Source organism: Panulirus ornatus, chromosome 55 (assembly GCF_036320965.1).
Source record: "Panulirus ornatus isolate Po-2019 chromosome 55, ASM3632096v1, whole genome shotgun sequence".
NCBI lineage: Eukaryota > Metazoa > Arthropoda > Malacostraca > Decapoda > Palinuridae > Panulirus > Panulirus ornatus.
The window spans coordinates 19,452,249-19,473,176 of record NC_092278.1 but is presented as its reverse complement, the minus strand read 5'-3'; the positions used below and the strand labels follow the sequence as shown (position 1 = coordinate 19,473,176).

General features: G+C 46.5%; 1 protein-coding gene across 2 annotated transcripts in view; it reads right to left on the bottom strand.

The window, feature by feature from the left end:
• Window positions 1-8,003, bottom strand: part of LOC139765501 (acetylcholine receptor subunit alpha-like) — a 502,232-nt gene extending 494,229 nt beyond the window's left edge. The window contains exon 1 of one of the 2 annotated variants that reach the window (XM_071692973.1): window positions 7,526-8,003. The gene's annotated coding sequence lies outside the window, so the exon portion shown is untranslated. Of the gene's footprint in view, window positions 1-4,783; window positions 5,144-7,525 lie in introns of those variants that run through there. The other variant, XM_071692974.1, reaches the window with a different exon arrangement.
• Between the last annotated feature and the right edge of the window lie 12,925 nt (window positions 8,004-20,928).

Genomic DNA, 20,928 nt, shown 5'->3' with positions numbered 1-20,928 from the left:
AGGTACAGTAGGGGTGAGGGTCAAGTCAATTGGGAGGTGAGTTTGAATGGAGAAAAACTGGAGGAAGTGAAGTGTTTTAGATATCTGGGAGTGGATCTGTCAGCGGATGGAACCATGGAAGCGGAAGTGGATCATAGGGTGGGGGAGGGGGCGAAAATTTTGGGAGCCTTGAAAAATGTGTGGAAGTCGAGAACATTATCTCGGAAAGCAAAAATGGGTATGTTTGAGGGAATAGTGGTTCCAACAATGTTGTATGGTTGCGAGGCGTGGGCTATGGATAGAGATGTGCGCAGGAGGATGGATGTGCTGGAAATGAGATGTTTGAGGACAATGTGTGGTGTGAGGTGGTTTGATCGAGTAAGTAACGTAAGGGTAAGAGAGATGTGTGGAAATAAAAAGAGCGTGGTTGAGAGAGCAGAAGAGGGTGTTTTGAAATGGTTTGGGCACATGGAGAGAATGAGTGAGGAGAGATTGACCAAGAGGATATATGTGTCGGAGGTGGAGGGAACGAGGAGAAGAGGGAGACCAAATTGGAGGTGGAAAGATGGAGTGAAAAAGATTTTGTGTGATCGGGGCCTGAACATGCAGGAGGGTGAAAGGAGGGCAAGAAATAGAGTGAATTGGTGTCATGTGGTATACAGGGGTTGACGTGCTGTCAGTGGATTGAAGCAAGGCATGTGAAGCGTCTGGGGTAAACCATGGAAAGCTGTGTAGGTATGTATATTTGCGTGTGTGGACGTGTGTATGTACATGTGTATGGGGGGGGGGGTTGGGCCATTTCTTTCGTCTGTTTCCTTGCGCTACCTCGCAAACGCGGGAGACAGCGACAAAGTATAAAAAAAAAAAAAAAAAAAATATATATATATATATATATATATATATATATATATATATATATACATATATATACTAGAGTATTATATATTCCACAAAGGCCCAGTCCTCTGTTCTTAACGCTACCTCGCTAACGCGGGAAATGGCGAATAGTTTAAAAGAAAGTAATATATAGGGGTGTAAGAACACTTACACCCCTAACTTCTAAGTTAAGTTGGTCCGGTGGAAGAGTAATTAACCGCACCAAGTCATTTCTAAATCTACGTTCGAGACGCATCAACCAATACAGTCACAAAAAAAAATAAAAGTTCAACTCAAACAAGTTGGTATGGTACTACGCTTGTTACGCCACGATCACCCGCCCAGCAGGCAATTCCACTAACGTTGTAACGATTATAAATAACAAAAGACAACTTCTAAAGTGTCCTCTTAAGTGATAGTATTCAGAAGAATCAAGGCTGAGGAACTATTAAATAACAAATATAAGAATATAAAAACCCATAACTGACAACCCACCCCCCATGGAGATCGCTTTTGCATCACTTAGAGAATTTTGCCTTAAGCATTTCCAATGTAAACCAATTTATTATATTCGTAAATTTTCTGATAGACTAAACGCTTAATTCAATATTTACCCCCCCTCCAAGACGCCTTGGTTCATAACTTAGTAATATCTCTGTATACACACACTCCATCCCTCAGAAAGATGACAATACCATAAACAATTAAGATATGTACAATAACGACCATTTCTCCTGTGTCGACCTAACCACCATTTCTCCTGTGTCGACCTAACCCGCGCATTCTTGCCCATACAACAGAACAAATACATCTACAGCGATTCGTTCACCATCTTCTTAGATCATTCCATTATGTCAAAATCCATTACTAAAAAAAAAAAAAAAAAACCCACACCTTATTGAAACTGAATTTTGGTTAGTAATATACAGTAGGAAACCACAGCAGGAGCAAGAATATGTACTGAGGGTGCTAAGTAACAGGCAGTCTACCATCTAAATCACCCAATTAGAAACAAAAATTATCTCTCCGTCCGAGACTTTTATTCTAATTCTATTAGTCCATTCCTTCTAATTATAGGAATCTATCTATACTTCCAAGCTTGTTATAGGAATCTATCTATACTTCCAATCTTGTTATAGGATAATATCTATACTTCCAAGCTTCTATGTCAATAGTTAGCAAAATATTCCGGGCCATCTTGAAAACTTAATATTAAAAGCCACAGGATATAAACGCACCACCACCACAACAACAACAGGAGGGCAGCATGACCGAGCTTCGACCTCCTTCTCCAAGTCTATCATCACAAGACTTGTGTTGTTCCCTTTTTTCCTTGAACTGACAGCTTTGGGTCGGCACTTAACACCCACATCCTTCGGTAGTAATCTATCGAGGGGGGGGGACTCCTCTATGTGTGTGTGTGTGTGTGTGTGTGTGTGTGTGTATTTCACACTCCATTTAGTCCATTTAGTTACAAAATCTACAAAACGTTTCCGGCCATTTGAGTTATTCTAACACATTTCATTTCCTACCGTTTCACCAACACGCAACAACCTGTAGTTTAAAATTCAAACTATAGAAAAATATTTGTATAATCTCTGAATGCCATTCACACTTCTATATATTAACTTAGAATCTGGCGAGTTAGTGAAGATATAGCATCTATAAGCCATAGTTACATTACCCTTTTAACTCTCTCTCTCTCTCTCTCTCTCTCTCTCTCTCTCTCTCTCTCTCTCTCTCTCTCTCTCTCTCTCTGTTGTTTAGCATTGTTCTGCCTCCTCCTCCTCCTAACCGCCAAATCGTCCCCGTTGCCTTAACACTGAAACCAGCGCCGGTCTCTCTCATCAAACGACACTCGCCCCTCGGTCACAAAAGCCAAGAGTCGATTTTTCTCTACGCCGCTCACCCCGCCATTCAGCGGAAAATATAAAAAAAAAAAAGAAAAAAAGTCAGGGATCATAAAATCGCCTTTCTGTGAGAACGTTAGAGAGTCCATATTTCCTTGACAAAACTACTTGATGGCCTGAATACTTCCCCCTGGAGTGGGCGGAGAACGGTAACATACCATCGACCTTGAGGGCATAAGGACTCGAATTGCCTGCACGTGAACAGCTTGTTGTGTCGCGCAGAGTAACACACCGACAATCCATTTTGTTTACAGGAGCAACGCGACCGACCGCCAAGGTGTGAGTTAGGTTGCCAAGTAACGCACCTAATACGTTGGCTCAATACTGTGCCTTAATCACCTCTCAATGACTAGAGTGGTTGACCTCCCTAATCACCTGTAATCACTGTAGCTCGTCCAGATTTGAAAGGTAACTGCACACTGGCAGTTGATCGAGCGCTCAATGATCACATAATGACGGTGATTTATATATACATATATTTTTTTTATATTAAACTTTAAAAACATTATGTCTTGCACTCTCACCCACACAACACACACCCATACATATGTGTCTTTGTCTGTGTGTGTGTGTGTGTGTGTGTGTGTGTGTGTGTGTATGTGTGTGTGTGTGTGTGTGTATGTGTGTACATCAATGCCTGTGGACGAAGTTGAGGTTTATATAATAATAATAATAATAATAATAATAATAATAATAATAATAATAATAATAACCATAGTCTGAAAGAAGTATAACTCTTAGTCTCGTTCAGGTGTTGAACACATCAATAAAACAGTACCTCATTCCGTCATGATGCATGGGTTTTTTTTTTTCGCAGCGCCCAGAGAGCCAGCCACGTCCGCTGGCCGGAACCAAAAGTTGAGAGGTCACTGTAAGTCTGTGTGAGGCGACTGCGTGAAATATATGACAGTTAAAACAATTGGGCACAAGGAGCAACTCCGGGTGTATATAAATGGAAGATCTCGAGATGGTAGAGAATAGCGTTATCCGTGCAGACATGTGTTTCAAAGTCTCGTGTTTGTCTGTATGTACTGGTGGATGTCTGTGTGTGTGTGTGTGTGTGTGTGTGTGTGTGTGTGTGTACATACATAAGAGTAAAGACATAATATATACATACAACGACAAGAAAAGGGGCAACACGAGCGCAACCCCCCCCAACCCCTTCTCAACAAACACGACAATGGTAAAACATACACAACACCGTAATGACCTAACCAGCAATTAAAACCCCTTCCCATCCCGATACGAGACCACTTCACCACACCCAGTACCACACACACACACACACACACACATATACATATATAAATAATAAAAATATACATAAAATTCGTGTGTGGGGGGGGTGTTATGGGGTCCCACTAGTGTCAAACTCATTCCCTCGTACAGGGCAAACGGATCATTATGTATGCTCACACACACACACACACACACACACACACACACACACACACACACACACTCTCGGCCAACCACAAACATGCATTACAACAGCAGTGATAGCAATCATCAATCAGGTGGTTGGTTTAAACCTATTCAACCAAACTATTATCTATGAAGTGATAATTAAATCATCACACAGTTAGAAACTGCCAAATGCATTTGAGAATCGGTACGTTAATGGTGCTCGCGTCCTGGATGACCAAATTACCATACATATATATATATTTATATATATATATATATATATATATATATATATATATATATATATATATATATATATATATAACATGGAGGTATTATATACAACAGAACGACCCCATTTGCCTGTTATCTCAACACGACTCTAGTCTCAATAGCCCAAAACCAAGAGTTTGACTCGTTTCTAGTCAATAAGCCATATATATATATATATATATATATATATATATATATATATATATATATATATATATATATATATATATATATATATATATAAACTGCCCTCATCACACGAACTTCCCCTACAGGAAGCTAACTGTGGTAATGTACTGACTCGCGTAATTACCACCTAACCTAACCAGTTCGCTTACCTTTGACCACACTGATCTATCGCTGGGCACAACGCACGTACATAATGCATGTCCAGCACTCCTCCATGATAACTGGTTTACGACTCGAATTACATGTGTATGTGTGAAGATAATTAGAGAAAAAAAAATAACATTATATCCTCGTTCACTACATTATCCACAAGGTGTTTTTTTTTAGGGGGGGGTCTCTGTAGTGAGCGAGAAGACCACAGGTTAACGCGTGGCCTGTACTGTGTATGTATGTATGTGTGTGTGTGTATGGGGAGGGAGGGTTGTGGTGTCCCGAGAGTGGGAGGACGCCGTGGGGGAGGAGGAGGAGAGACGCTCGCAGCGTCCGTCCTCTTGCACTGCTGGAGCGACACTGACGCCAGCTCCGGTGCTGCACCTCCTCCTCCTCGCTCGCTCGCTCGCTCGCTCGACCTCAACCCACGAGAGTTCAACACCAGCGCCTCCTGCTGGGGTATCTCTATGTACATAGCCCAAGCCATGGGGGTATATGTGATATATCATATATTCCTTATCTAACACAAGATATATCTATCTATATACGTTTTATATGTCGTTGTTATCACAATATATATCTAATTTCTCACACAAGGCGACTCTGTGAGGGTCGGCGGCTTTCCCCTCCTGTATTATCACTTGTAAAGTGTAAGAACAGAAGAAGGAGCAATGCGAGTGTCTATATGGCAGTGTACATAGCAATACATAATACAGATGTCGGGTTACACAGCAATACATAATACAGACGCTGGGTTACACAGCGATATATAATACAGACGTCGGGTTACACAGCGATACATAATACAGATGTCGGGTTACACAGCAATACATAATACAGACGTCGGGTTACACAGCGATACATAATACAGACGTCGGGTTACACAGCGATACATAATACAGACGTCGGGTTACACAGCGATACATAATACAGACGTCGGGTTACACAGCGATACATAATACAGACGTCGGGTTACACAGCGATACATAATACAGACGTCGGGTTACACAGCGATACATAATACAGACGTCGGGTTACACAGCGATACATAATACAGACGTCGGGTTACACAGCGATACATAATACAGACTAGTGTATTAGGGTGACCTGGTTCTCTGGTTAACAGCTCGAAGCTAAATTTGAACAATTATAAAACATATCTAAGGTGGCGAAAGCATAATATTTGATAAATATAATAAATGATTACGAAGTGTAAGAAGAGTAAAGGGATAAATGTAGTAGATAAAGAGAATATACATAATGGCATCGAAATATTAAGTGAAATACAAAAATCTACATAAAAAACAACAAAAAACAATAAAGAAAACAGAATTCAGCAACATGTAAAGAATAATGAGTGCAATATCGAGTAAAATAAAAATAAATGGCAGAATAAGTATCAAATGATAATTAAAGTGCCTGGATGAAAAAGAAATACATCGAAGAGATGTTGAAAAAACGCAGCTCTACAGCAAATAATTCGTTGAAAAGAAAAACAACTAAAAACGAAAAACAAAAGAAAACGACCAAGGACAAAAAAAAACTTAGAAAATGAATGAATTAAGGAGAGAGAGAGAGAGAGAGAGAGAGAGAGAGAGAGAGAGAGAGAGAGAGAGAGAGAGAGAGAGAGAGAGAGAGAGAGAGAACCACAAGGAACTTCTACAAACACTGGGTTCAAAAGCGAGTTCTCGACGAGACTGTATTACACATATGAAGACCAATGCCTTTATCTTTTATATCAAAATTAACTTAATGTGACTCTTTACTTCACCTTTACACTGTATAAGTCAACATTTTTTCAATTTAAGAGTGTAAGATAAAAGACGAGATAGTGTTTCTGAAGAATGTGTGAATTATCCCAAATGAAGTGATATATCATAGTATATCTAGTGATATATCTACCCAATGACTGATATACCGTATATGCAACATACACGTAAAGCCCCAAACCATATAAATAAATTGTGAGTCCCTGACCCAAATCACATCAGAAATTTATAGTAACCCCTAAAACTCCCCCTAGAATCACCATTTTCCTTTATGAAAAACTTTTACCATTTTCTATGATGAGGTATGACTATAATGCCGCTGCTTTTTGGGCTGTAATTATTAACTAGGGAAAGATTATGAAGATAACGAGGGAATAACTTTCAGCTGTGAATAGCGAAACAAGAAAAAGATTAACACGACACTTCGAAAAGCCTTGTTGGGTTCTATTTATTCGTGAAATGTCGTTGTTTAAATTACGCACTGGACTTGACGACGCCATGGATCATTTCAATGGAAAAGGGACGCAACAACCCTACAGTTTTCAGTAGACTCTCCAAACCACCTCGAACGACCCTGCCTAACTACCAACAAACAGATCATAAACACAAGGGACCAGCCTAACTAGGACGTCATCATGCCTGAAATGCACTAAGTATTCTTCCTATACAAACAGTTACTTCTAAAATAGAATCCGAGAATATTAGAACGACCCAATTCACGTACTATATGTAATATCAATTCCAGCTTACCTGTACAGTTCGCTAAAGCTTTCTGGTGTAGAACACGTTCAAAACAGTTATGTTCAAGATTCTGTAGAACCAATTGCCTCGAGTCTTGCCTAGCACGATGATTTAACTGCTTGTTTGCATTCATTGGATAATACGATAAACGACCCTTTGAGTACCACAATGCAGGCCACTGCTCGCCCTTCCATTGGCTAAGACTGCCAGCCAATCAGCATAATGTCTTACCTCTGGTGGGCCGGAGGTCTCAACCAATCACCATGAGGTTGACATCGCGTTTCGCCATCGGGGTAGGTGCCCTCAACCAATCACCGAGGAGATGACATAACATTTCACCTCTGGCCCCGCAGCCTTCAACCAATCACTGAGGGATACACATATCAACATCTACGTAGTCTTTTTTTTCCGTATTTAATTAACTATATTAAATCGGAAATCCATTAATATTAATGTTTGATATTTAATACAGTAGATATTATACAAGAATATTACAGTTGAGATACACTGCTAAACAAAATGAAGAAATAACATAAGGGTTTTCATGGCGGAATGGTTTTAAATGGCAATACTCATTTAAATACAGTAATGGCCATTAGGACATTCTTCCATGACAAGGCTAATCCTAGTATTATCAAAAAACATTAATGGAGGGAAATCCCCACCGTGCATTATGGATAAACGACCATTTTAGTACCAGAACACATTATATGGCTCCTGTCTGATCATTCTATTATTGACATAAAGTCGAAGGCAACATCATGGACAACATTACAAATTAAATAATAATTTTCCCAAGCCATTTTTTCCCCCATACGTTACAGGTATTGTTCACCAATAAACACGATCAGCTGTAAATACTTTATTGGCCAACAATTTTTTTTATATATAAATTTTGGTGCACTCTATACATTAATAAATGCAGTTGACTTCACGTTAAGATTTTCAAAGTTAAGTTTGGTGGGCATGGCAAAAAAAAAGATAATATATTAGTAATGACGAAAAGAAATGGTTACTGGGTGATCTTAAACCACCTGAGCTGATGGTTAACCACCTGGGTTGATGGTAAACCACCTGGGTTGATGGTTTAACCACCTGAGCTGATGGTAAACCACCTGGGCTGATGGTTAGCCACCTGGGATGATGGTTAGCCACCTGGGCTGATGGTAAACCACCTGGGTTGATGGTTTAACCACCTAGGCTGATGGTTAACCACCTGGGATGATGGTTAGCCACCTGGGTTGATGGTTTAACCACCTAGGCTGATGGTAAACCACCTGGGTTGATGGTTAACCACCTGGGCTGCTGGTAAACCACCTGAGCTGATGGTGAACCACCTGGGCTGATGGTTAACCACCTGGGTTGATGGTTAGCCACCTGGGATGATGGTTAGCCACCTGGGTTGATGGTAAACCACCTGGGTTGATGGTTTAACCACCTAGGCTGATGGTTAACCACCTGGGATGATGGTTAGCCACCTGGGTTGATGGTTTAACCACCTAGGCTGATGGTAAACCACCTGGGTTGATGGTTAACCACCTGGGCTGATGGTAAACCACCTGGGCTGATGGTAAACCACCTGGGTTGATGGTTAACCACCTGGGTTGATGGTTTAACCACCTAGGCTGATGGTTAACCACCTGGGTTGATGGTTAACCACCTGGGCTGCTGGTAAACCACCTGAGCTGATGGTGAACCACCTGGGCTGATGGTTAACCACCTGGGCTGATGGTAAACCACCTGGGTTGATGGTTTAACCACCTGGGCTGATGGTTAGCCACCTGGGCTGATGGTAAACCACCTGGGCTGATGGTAAACCACCTGGGTTGATGGTTTAACCACCTGGACTGATGTTTAGCCACCTGGGCTGATGGTAAACCACCTGGGTTGATGGTTTAACCACCTGGGCTGATGGTTAGCCACCTGGGCTGATGGTAATGGACACTGTTAACCAAATACAGTGTCTTCTGATGGGTCAGTAAGCATACAGCGTCACTGTTCTATTATGAAGAGAACGAGACAGAGGACGAATGACACAGTGTGGACATTACTTTCACTATCCAGTGGCTGTTAGAGAATTTCAGTTCGGGGAGAGATGGGAAATGGTCACCTTAGGTGGATGATGGCCAAGGAAAAACCGAAATCAATAAGGAAATGGACAACATGTCACATTTAAAGGCCAGCTCATTCCAAGCTCACACACAAAATGCCATTTTGGCAAGAGAGAGGAAGGACGCTACGTCAAATTAGCACCAAGATGCAAAGATAAGCACGCCAAATTATTATCAAGTTATCCAGATAACAGATCGTCTCAGTATCTGATAGCAGAGATAACATAGCAAGTTAGCAGCATCAAGTTATCCAGAGATAACATAGCGAGTTAGCAGCATCAAGTTATCCAGATAACAGATCCGTGTCAGTATCAGATAGCAAAGATAACATAGCAAGTTAGCAGCATTAAGTTATCCACACAATGGGTCATATTAGCGGCAAGTTGTAGCTACTAAACCACTGTAGAAGCAACAGGTTACGCTAACATGTAGCGTATCTTTATGCTACGCTATATGGCCGGTGTAGGCGGGAGGAGGAAGGGACACAGTTGTGGTAGTCGTGGACATGGACCATGGTAGTGTTGTAGGTTGTTACAGGGTTGTAATGATTCATTGGAGGACAGACATGGCCGCTGGAGTCTTCTTTTGGACCGGAAGGGTTCTCCACTGGGGTTGGAAGGGTTCTCCACTGGGGTTGGAAGGGTTCTCCACTGGGGTTGGAAGGGTTCTCCACTGGGGTTGGAAGGGTTCTCCACTGGGGTTGGAAGGGTTCTCCACTGGGGTTGGAAGGGTTCTCCACTGGGGTTGGAAGGGTTCTCCACTGGGGTTGGAAGAGTTCTTCACTGAGGTTGGAAGGGTTCTCCACTGGGGTTGGAAGAGTTCTTCACTGGGGTTGGAAGGGTTCTCCACTGGGGTTGGAAGGGTTCTCCACTGGGGTTGGAAGGGTTCTCCACTGGGGTTGGAAGAGTTCTCCACTGGGGTTGGAAGGGTTCTCCACTGGGGTTGGAAGAGTTCTCCACTGGGGTTGGAAGGGTTCTCCACTGGGGTTGGAAGGGTTCTCCACTGGGGTTGGAAGAGTTCTCCACTGGGGTTGGAAGGGTTCTCCACTGGGGTTGGAAGAGTTCTCCACTGGGGTTGGAAGAGTTCTCCACTGGGGTTGGAAGAGTTCTCCACTGGGGTTGGAAGGGTTCTCCACTGGGGTTGGAAGAGTTCTCCACTGGGGTTGGAAGAGTTCTCCACTGGGGTTGGAAGAGTTCTCCACTGGGGTTGGAAGGGTTCTCCACTGGGGTTGGAAGGGTTCTCCACTGGGGTTGGAAGGGTTCTCCACTGGGGTTGGAAGGGTTCTCCACTGGGGTTGGAAGAGTTCTCCACTGGGGTTGGAAGAGTTCTCCACTGGGGTTGGAAGAGTTCTCCACTGGGGTTGGAAGAGTTCTCCACTGGGGTTGGAAGGGTTCTCCACTGGGGTTGGAAGAGTTCTCCACTGGGGTTGGAAGGGTTCTCCACTGGGGTTGGAAGAGTTCTCCACTGGGGTTGGAAGGGTTCTCCACTGGGGTTGGAAGGGTTCTCCACTGGGGTTGGAAGAGTTCTCCACTGGGGTTGGAAGAGTTCTCCACTGGGGTTGGAAGAGTTCTCCACTGGGGTTGGAAGAGTTCTCCACTGGGGTTGGAAGGGTTCTCCACTGGGGTTGGAAGGGTTCTCCACTGGGGTTGGAAGGGTTCTCCACTGGGGTTGGAAGAGTTCTCCACTGGGGTTGGAAGAGTTCTCCACTGGGGTTGGAAGAGTTCTCCACTGGGGTTGGAAGGGTTCTCCACTGGGGTTGGAAGAGTTCTCCACTGGGGTTGGAAGGGTTCTCCACTGGGGTTGGAAGGGTTCTCCACTGGGGTTGGAAGGGTTCTCCACTGGGGTTGGAAGAGTTCTCCACTGGGGTTGGAAGGGTTCTCCACTGGGGTTGGAAGGGTTCTCCACTGGGGTTGGAAGAGTTCTCCACTGGGGTTGGAAGGGTTCTCCACTGGGGTTGGAAGAGTTCTCCACTGGGGTTGGAAGAGTTCTCCACTGGGGTTGGAAGGGTTCTCCACTGGGGTTGGAAGGGTTCTCCACTGGGGTTGGAAGGGTTCTCCACTGGGGTTGGAAGAGTTCTCCACTGGGGTTGGAAGAGTTCTCCACTGGGGTTGGAAGGGTTCTCCACTGGGGTTGGAAGGGTTCTCCACTGGGGTTGGAAGAGTTCTCCACTGGGGTTGGAAGAGTTCTCCACTGGGGTTGGAAGGGTTCTCCACTGGGGTTGGAAGGGTTCTCCACTGGGGTTGGAAGGGTTCTCCACTGGGGTTGGAAGAGTTCTCCACTGGGGTTGGAAGAGTTCTCCACTGGGGTTGGAAGAGTTCTCCACTGGGGTTGGAAGGGTTCTCCACTGGGGTTGGAAGAGTTCTCCACTGGGGTTGGAAGAGTTCTCCACTGGGGTTGGAAGAGTTCTCCACTGGGGTTGGAAGAGTTCTCCACTGGGGTTGGAAGGGTTCTCCACTGGGGTTGGAAGGGTTCTCCACTGGGGTTGGAAGGGTTCTCCACTGGGGTTGGAAGAGTTCTCCACTGGGGTTGGAAGGGTTCTCCACTGGGGTTGGAAGAGTTCTCCACTGGGGTTGGAAGAGTTCTCCACTGGGGTTGGAAGAGTTCTCCACTGGGGTTGGAAGGGTTCTCCACTGGGGTTGGAAGAGTTCTCCACTGGGGTTGGAAGGGTTCTCCACTGGGGTTGGAAGAGTTCTCCACTGGGGTTGGAAGGGTTCTCCACTGGGGTTGGAAGGGTTCTCCACTGGGGTTGGAAGAGTTCTCCACTGGGGTTGGAAGGGTTCTCCACTGGGGTTGGAAGAGTTCTCCACTGGGGTTGGAAGGGTTCTCCACTGGGGTTGGAAGGGTTCTCCACTGGGGTTGGAAGAGTTCTCCACTGGGGTTGGAAGGGTTCTCCACTGGGGTTGGAAGGGTTCTCCACTGGGGTTGGAAGGGTTCTCCACTGGGGTTGGAAGGGTTCTCCACTGGGGTTGGAAGGGTTCTCCACTGGGGTTGGAAGAGTTCTCCACTGGGGTTGGAAGAGTTCTCCACTGGGGTTGGAAGGGTTCTCCACTGGGGTTGGAAGGGTTCTCCACTGGGGTTGGAAGGGTTCTCCACTGGGGTTGGAAGGGTTCTCCACTGGGGTTGGAAGAGTTCTCCACTGGGGTTGGAAGAGTTCTCCACTGGGGTTGGAAGGGTTCTCCACTGGGGTTGGAAGGGTTCTCCACTGGGGTTGGAAGAGTTCTCCACTGGGGTTGGAAGAGTTCTCCACTGGGGTTGGAAGAGTTCTCCACTGGGGTTGGAAGGGTTCTCCACTGGGGTTGGAAGGGTTCTCCACTGGGGTTGGAAGGGTTCTCCACTGGGGTTGGAAGAGTTCTCCACTGGGGTTGGAAGGGTTCTCCACTGGGGTTGGAAGGGTTCTCCACTGGGGTTGGAAGAGTTCTCCACTGGGGTTGGAAGAGTTCTCCACTGGGGTTGGAAGAGTTCTCCACTGGGGTTGGAAGGGTTCTCCACTGGGGTTGGAAGGGTTCTCCACTGGGGTTGGAAGAGTTCTCCACTGGGGTTGGAAGGGTTCTCCACTGGGGTTGGAAGAGTTCTCCACTGGGGTTGGAAGAGTTCTCCACTGGGGTTGGAAGAGTTCTCCACTGGGGTTGGAAGAGTTCTCCACTGGGGTTGGAAGAGTTCTCCACTGGGGTTGGAAGAGTTCTCCACTGGGGTTGGAAGAGTTCTCCACTGGGGTTGGAAGAGTTCTCCACTGGGGTTGGAAGAGTTCTCCACTGGGGTTGGAAGAGTTCTCCACTGGGGTTGGAAGGGTTCTCCACTGGGGTTGGAAGGGTTCTCCACTGGGGTTGGAAGAGTTCTCCACTGGGGTTGGAAGAGTTCTCCACTGGGGTTGGAAGGGTTCTCCACTGGGGTTGGAAGAGTTCTCCACTGGGGTTGGAAGAGTTCTCCACTGGGGTTGGAAGGGTTCTCCACTGGGGTTGGAAGAGTTCTCCACTGGGGTTGGAAGAGTTCTCCACTGGGGTTGGAAGGGTTCTCCACTGGGGTTGGAAGAGTTCTCCACTGGGGTTGGAAGGGTTCTCCACTGGGGTTGGAAGAGTTCTCCACTGGGGTTGGAAGAGTTCTCCACTGGGGTTGGAAGAGTTCTCCACTGGGGTTGGAAGAGTTCTCCACTGGGGTTGGAAGAGTTCTCCACTGGGGTTGGAAGGGTTCTCCACTGGGGTTGGAAGGGTTCTCCACTGGGGTTGGAAGAGTTCTCCACTGGGGTTGGAAGAGTTCTCCACTGGGGTTGGAAGAGTTCTCCACTGGGGTTGGAAGAGTTCTCCACTGGGGTTGGAAGAGTTCTCCACTGGGGTTGGAAGGGTTCTCCACTGGGGTTGGAAGGGTTCTCCACTGGGGTTGGAAGGGTTCTCCACTGGGGTTGGAAGGGTTCTCCACTGGGGTTGGAAGGGTTCTCCACTGGGGTTGGAAGGGTTCTCCACTGGGGTTGGAAGAGTTCTCCACTGGGGTTGGAAGGGTTCTCCACTGGGGTTGGAAGGGTTCTCCACTGGGGTTGGAAGGGTTCTCCACTGGGGTTGGAAGGGTTCTCCACTGGGGTTGGAAGGGTTCTCCACTGGGGTTGGAAGAGTTCTCCACTGGGGTTGGAAGAGTTCTCCACTGGGGTTGGAAGGGTTCTCCACTGGGGTTGGAAGGGTTCTCCACTGGGGTTGGAAGAGTTCTCCACTGGGGTTGGAAGGGTTCTCCACTGGGGTTGGAAGGGTTCTCCACTGGGGTTGGAAGAGTTCTCCACTGGGGTTGGAAGGGTTCTCCACTGGGGTTGGAAGAGTTCTCCACTGGGGTTGGAAGGGTTCTCCACTGGGGTTGGAAGGGTTCTCCACTGGGGTTGGAAGAGTTCTCCACTGGGGTTGGAAGAGTTCTCCACTGGGGTTGGAAGGGTTCTCCACTGGGGTTGGAAGGGTTCTCCACTGGGGTTGGAAGAGTTCTCCACTGGGGTTGGAAGGGTTCTCCACTGGGGTTGGAAGAGTTCTCCACTGGGGTTGGAAGAGTTCTCCACTGGGGTTGGAAGAGTTCTCCACTGGGGTTGGAAGAGTTCTCCACTGGGGTTGGAAGAGTTCTCCACTGGGGTTGGAAGAGTTCTCCACTGGGGTTGGAAGAGTTCTCCACTGGGGTTGGAAGAGTTCTCCACTGGGGTTGGAAGGGTTCTCCACTGGGGTTGGAAGGGTTCTCCACTGGGGTTGGAAGAGTTCTCCACTGGGGTTGGAAGGGTTCTCCACTGGGGTTGGAAGAGTTCTCCACTGGGGTTGGAAGAGTTCTCCACTGGGGTTGGAAGAGTTCTCCACTGGGGTTGGAAGGGTTCTCCACTGGGGTTGGAAGGGTTCTCCACTGGGGTTGGAAGGGTTCTCCACTGGGGTTGGAAGAGTTCTCCACTGGGGTTGGAAGGGTTCTCCACTGGGGTTGGAAGGGTTCTCCACTGGGGTTGGAAGGGTTCTCCACTGGGGTTGGAAGGGTTCTCCACTGGGGTTGGAAGAGTTCTCCACTGGGGTTGGAAGGGTTCTCCACTGGGGTTGGAAGGGTTCTCCACTGGGGTTGGAAGAGTTCTCCACTGGGGTTGGAAGGGTTCTCCACTGGGGTTGGAAGGGTTCTCCACTGGGGTTGGAAGGGTTCTCCACTGGGGTTGGAAGGGTTCTCCACTGGGGTTGGAAGAGTTCTCCACTGGGGTTGGAAGGGTTCTCCACTGGGGTTGGAAGAGTTCTCCACTGGGGTTGGAAGAGTTCTCCACTGGGGTTGGAAGAGTTCTCCACTGGGGTTGGAAGGGTTCTCCACTGGGGTTGGAAGGGTTCTCCACTGGGGTTGGAAGGGTTCTCCACTGGGGTTGGAAGAGTTCTCCACTGGGGTTGGAAGGGTTCTCCACTGGGGTTGGAAGAGTTCTCCACTGGGGTTGGAAGGGTTCTCCACTGGGGTTGGAAGGGTTCTCCACTGGGGTTGGAAGAGTTCTCCACTGGGGTTGGAAGAGTTCTCCACTGGGGTTGGAAGAGTTCTCCACTGGGGTTGGAAGAGTTCTCCACTGGGGTTGGAAGGGTTCTCCACTGGGGTTGGAAGGGTTCTCCACTGGGGTTGGAAGAGTTCTCCACTGGGGTTGGAAGAGTTCTCCACTGGGGTTGGAAGAGTTCTCCACTGGGGTTGGAAGGGTTCTCCACTGGGGTTGGAAGAGTTCTCCACTGGGGTTGGAAGGGTTCTCCACTGGGGTTGGAAGAGTTCTCCACTGGGGTTGGAAGGGTTCTCCACTGGGGTTGGAAGAGTTCTCCACTGGGGTTGGAAGGGTTCTCCACTGGGGTTGGAAGGGTTCTCCACTGGGGTTGGAAGGGTTCTCCACTGGGGTTGGAAGGGTTCTCCACTGGGGTTGGAAGGGTTCTCCACTGGGGTTGGAAGAGTTCTCCACTGGGGTTGGAAGAGTTCTCCACTGGGGTTGGAAGGGTTCTCCACTGGGGTTGGAAGAGTTCTCCACTGGGGTTGGAAGGGTTCTCCACTGGGGTTGGAAGGGTTCTCCACTGGGGTTGGAAGAGTTCTCCACTGGGGTTGGAAGAGTTCTCCACTGGGGTTGGAAGGGTTCTCCACTGGGGTTGGAAGGGTTCTCCACTGGGGTTGGAAGGGTTCTCCACTGGGGTTGGAAGAGTTCTCCACTGGGGTTGGAAGGGTTCTCCACTGGGGTTGGAAGGGTTCTCCACTGGGGTTGGAAGAGTTCTCCACTGGGGTTGGAAGAGTTCTCCACTGGGGTTGGAAGGGTTCTCCACTGGGGTTGGAAGGGTTCTCCACTGGGGTTGGAAGGGTTCTCCACTGGGGTTGGAAGAGTTCTCCACTGGGGTTGGAAGGGTTTCTCCACAGTGAACAATATTACTCACCCACCAGTAACTGGTAAGTGACATATAGTGGCAACATTGTCTTCAGCACACCTATGATAAATGAACATCCACTAAACCAACATCAAAGCCAACCACCACTTCTGGTGATGAATGTTGGTGCCCTTAAAGTGAATGACCCAGTGATTGGGGATAATAAACCACCATCACCCATCAGATGTTCATTATAGATCTAGACCAGTAATTACCACAGACAGTAACTGAATCAGTTAACTCCAACCATCCCATCCAGGTACAAGAGGACACGAAGGAGGCTTACCGTGAACTTATCCCTGTCCTGTGACATGGTGGACACTCCAGACTTCTCCTTGGGGAGTCTACGACACCGGGTGTAGAGCGAAGCGCTGGGGGCTGCTACGTCCTCCTCCGCCATGACGGATCCAAAGTACTGTTGGTGGTGATGGGGTAAAAGAAAAAAGAAAATGCTGCTTTGAGATCTGGCTACGTCTGAAGGGGGAAGGCTGGCCGAGCATGGTGAAATAAGAGACCAAAAGGGACATGATTTGTAATAAACACTTGGGATATACATACACACACTTGTGTGTGTGTGTGTGAGAGATATTTGGAAGTTGACATCACAATCAACTTGTGATACGAGTTCTACCTCATAAGAACAGTGGAGAGGGATTGCCTCCAGAAGTGCATATGTAAGGCTACAATCAAAGTGTCTCTGAGGTTGGGTGGGTCACCCACACGTAAAGAAGCAGAGAGAGAGAGAGAGAGAGAGAGAGAGAGAGAGAGAGAGAGAGAGAGAGAGAGAGAGAGAGAGAGAGAGAGAGAATGATAAATAAGGTACTAAAAAGGGTGATAAAAATGGTGCCAGAATTAAGTAGGAAATGAGTCATAGCGAGAGGTTTGAAGCCATAAGAAGAACAGGGGCTAATTTGATCATAAAGACGTCTCCCTTCCCACACTGTACATAAAGGTAGTCACACACACACACACACACACACACACACACACACACACACACTGTCTTTCTACCTTTGTCATTCGACTGGTCGTTTTGTTTCATAACTAACAGTATGTATATTTTGGCCCCTTAATGTCTACACTACACTCTAAGACACTGAGATTGTAACCACATTCATACTCATTACATAAAGCTTGTATTCTTCACTCGTTACCGAACAATGTGTAATGAAACAGCATGTCTGTTGCCTAGCTCACACCAAACTCTTCACAGTTCAAACTCTGCTTCACAGTTCTTTCATCTTCCAGTAAGCTCAGGACACCAACAAGCACAAGAGCACTGTTAAGTCCAATATAGAAATGATTTCATAAGGGATACCCGTAAGGGAGAGAGGGTTGGAATACAAATAGGTTCATACCTTAATGAATTCTGATGTTATTGGCTAAAAAAAAAAAACAACAAAAAAACATGGATTTCTGGCCTTAACTTCGTCGAGCACATTCTGATGTCAGTGGCTGAAGAGGTGTATACTTTCCGATCTCACCTGGTCAAGCCAGGTGTCTCCGAACTCCACGAACTGAGCGAGTCCAATCTCGTAGCCTCACCTGGTCGAAGAGCTTGGACGGCCTGTCAAACACATGCTGTTCGCGTCGGTCGCCGAAGGTGTCTCGATCACCCCAGAAATCCCGGAAGAACGGGTCCCGGTACATCATTGGAATCTGACGAGACATTTTCCTGAAACGACAGTTATTGTGGATAAAAAAAAAAAGCTAACTACTTGTAAAGGATGACTGAGTGATCATTACACGAAAGTGCACTTGGGAACTTACTGTGTTTCATCTCCCCGTGGACTCATAGGAATATATATATATAAAATATATATATATATATATATATATATATATATATATATATATATATATATATATATATACTACTTAGCCTAAGGCAGGTCCTTAATCTATCAACCAAACCCAAGGGGATGATGAACAGCTGGGTTGACTATGGACCGACTGCAGCGACCAGGATTCGAACCCTTGCAAAGCTCGGCTCCAGGCAGGCCCACTCCGTTCCACCCTGGTTCAGAGCACACCACAGTCACCCCACAATTACATAATAACCCCCATTTCTTCAACTCTTCTCTCCACCATCACATTATGACCGAATTACCTGTGACCTCTCTCTCTCTCCTACACTGGGATGAAAAGGTGTTACTAGGATATGCTGCTTCTATACCCGTCTGGTGTTGGTGTTGACACCACGATGCCTTTGTAACCTCATTTTTACCCTTGTCATCAATAGGATACCAGTAGCGATGAAGAAGAAAAAGGTACCTGGTTGAGCGACAAACAAGGTACCTATCATCCTAGCGCACCCTAGTGCATCCTAGCCGTCACCAAAATCAACCATAGCGGGATGGGTTTCCCAGCAACAGCGGTGTTAAGCAATAAAGGCAATTCATCAGATGAGAATCATATATATAAATACCTTAGGATCAGATAACTTTATCCTAGCCTTTATTCCCACGGAAGAATATATTAACACTTTGAATCTCTTATGGGAATATGCTTTTGTTAAACTTAACAATACATGGTAATAATGTAATACTTAAGTCTTACTTACCGTGTATAGGGAGGGAAGTGGAGCTAGGGTGTGTCTGTGTACGAGTGTGTGTGTGTGTGTACGAGAGCTCACCACTATGAGAACTGGCCTAGCACCTCACTACCTACCTCTATCTGCTAATTTAGGCTAGGCGTGGGTGGGGCGGGTCGCGCTTCTGCTGGTGGTGGTGGTGGTGGGTGTGAGAAGTGATGGAAAAAGTGATGAAAGGTTGGGTAGGGGGGGATTAATGATGCTCACAGAAAAAGCACTTGTGATAGACTCACGTGCAACACACACACAAAGGAAGCTACACACTTTAAGACTCATATGCATTTTCAAACAGAGTGAGACACTTGTTAAAATACACTTACAATTACACACGCAGGTGCAAGCGCTTGTAACACACACACACACACACAAGAGGACGTGCGACACACGAGTGAGCACAAACACAGATCAAACAAGCGACTACACGTAAAACACCGACCACATTCATACAATACCATCGCACAGCAACACAAAAAACACTCCCCCGACGAACAACAGAGAACAACATAGACTCAACACTTTCATTCACACACAATGTACAATGAAAAAATTCCCCACAAGAAATGCAGAACAACCACACAACAGTATTGAATGACGTAACTAGCACAAATTTCCGCTCACACTAACAAACCAGAACCCACTTCAACCCTCACCAGCTTGCCAACTGGGTTGAACTCTTCATATTTCATCAATTCTATTTCTTTCAACGGTGATCACATATAAGAAATGCGCTTAACAAAACTAGGTAATTCAAACTGAGGTAAAATCCTGGGGTGCTGGTTCAAGATGGTGTAAAAGGTAATATGTTACCGAGGGGCAATGATGGTGTATTTCATTGGACCAAATGAATATAAAGGTGAAATACCACACTTACGGGAGAGGTTGAACGCCTTCAGTGGACCGTTGTGAAAGCGTCCTAACCCCAAATGAATCATTCTCTGTCCTCTAACACCTTCTCGACCATTGCAAACGCACCCTTGCGCTCCATTGCATCATTGTGAACGCACCGTAACCCCCTTGACCCCTAATGAATCACTTAGAACGCACCCTAATTCCTACACGCGCAACTTGAGAACGTACTAATGAACGTAAACACGGTCTAGTCTCCACTGGTTCAATATAAACTCACCCCAGCCACCACGGATTTCATGTGAACGCATCTTGGCTCCCCATTTCAGTGACCAGCCCGCTAGGGGAGGATGAACGGCTAGATTGACTGTGGACCGACTGCCGCAACTGGGAATCGAACCCAAGCCCTCGACCCTGGGCGGCTCGTAAATGCGTACGGTCAGCGAAAAAAACCGAAGGTGTTCTCTAAACCCTAATATATATATATATATATATATATATATATATATATATATATATATATATATTTTCTTTCTTTCATACTATTCGCCATTTCCCGCATTAGCGAGGTAGCGTTGAGAACAGAGGACTGGGCCATTGAGGGAATATCCTCACCTGGGCCCCTTCTCTGTTCCCTCTTTTGGAAAATTAAAAAAAAAAAGTGAGAGGGGAGGATTTCCAGCCCCCCGCTCCCTCCCCTTTTAGTCGCCTTCTACGACACGCAGGGAATACGTGGGAAGTATTCTTTCTCCCCTATCCCCAGGGATATATATATATATATATATATATATATATATATATATATATATATATATATATATATATATATATATATAACGATTAACCCCTTAACCCCTAACCTAGCTTAGGTTTGGTTACCATGTCTTTCCATTTCGAAATCTCTTTCATAAGCCCTCACATCTTCTCCCCCCCGGCTTAAAGTCGTCATGCCCCATCTCCCCTGGCTTACCAACCCTCGGCCGCAGGTGCGTGACTCACAGGGGCGCCCCTAGCCTGAAATACCCTGAAGCCCTTGCCACCCCAGCATGCCCATGCGCGCCTCATATGGTTATTTTGGCGATGACGACGACTCACGGCGGTGGCTGGTGATGAGTTGGATGGCCTGTTGATGTCGTTTCGAGGTCAGGAAGGAACAACGGTGGACATGGCGGTGATTATAGGGGTAATTGGTGGTCGTTATCACGGTTGTAGGGATGG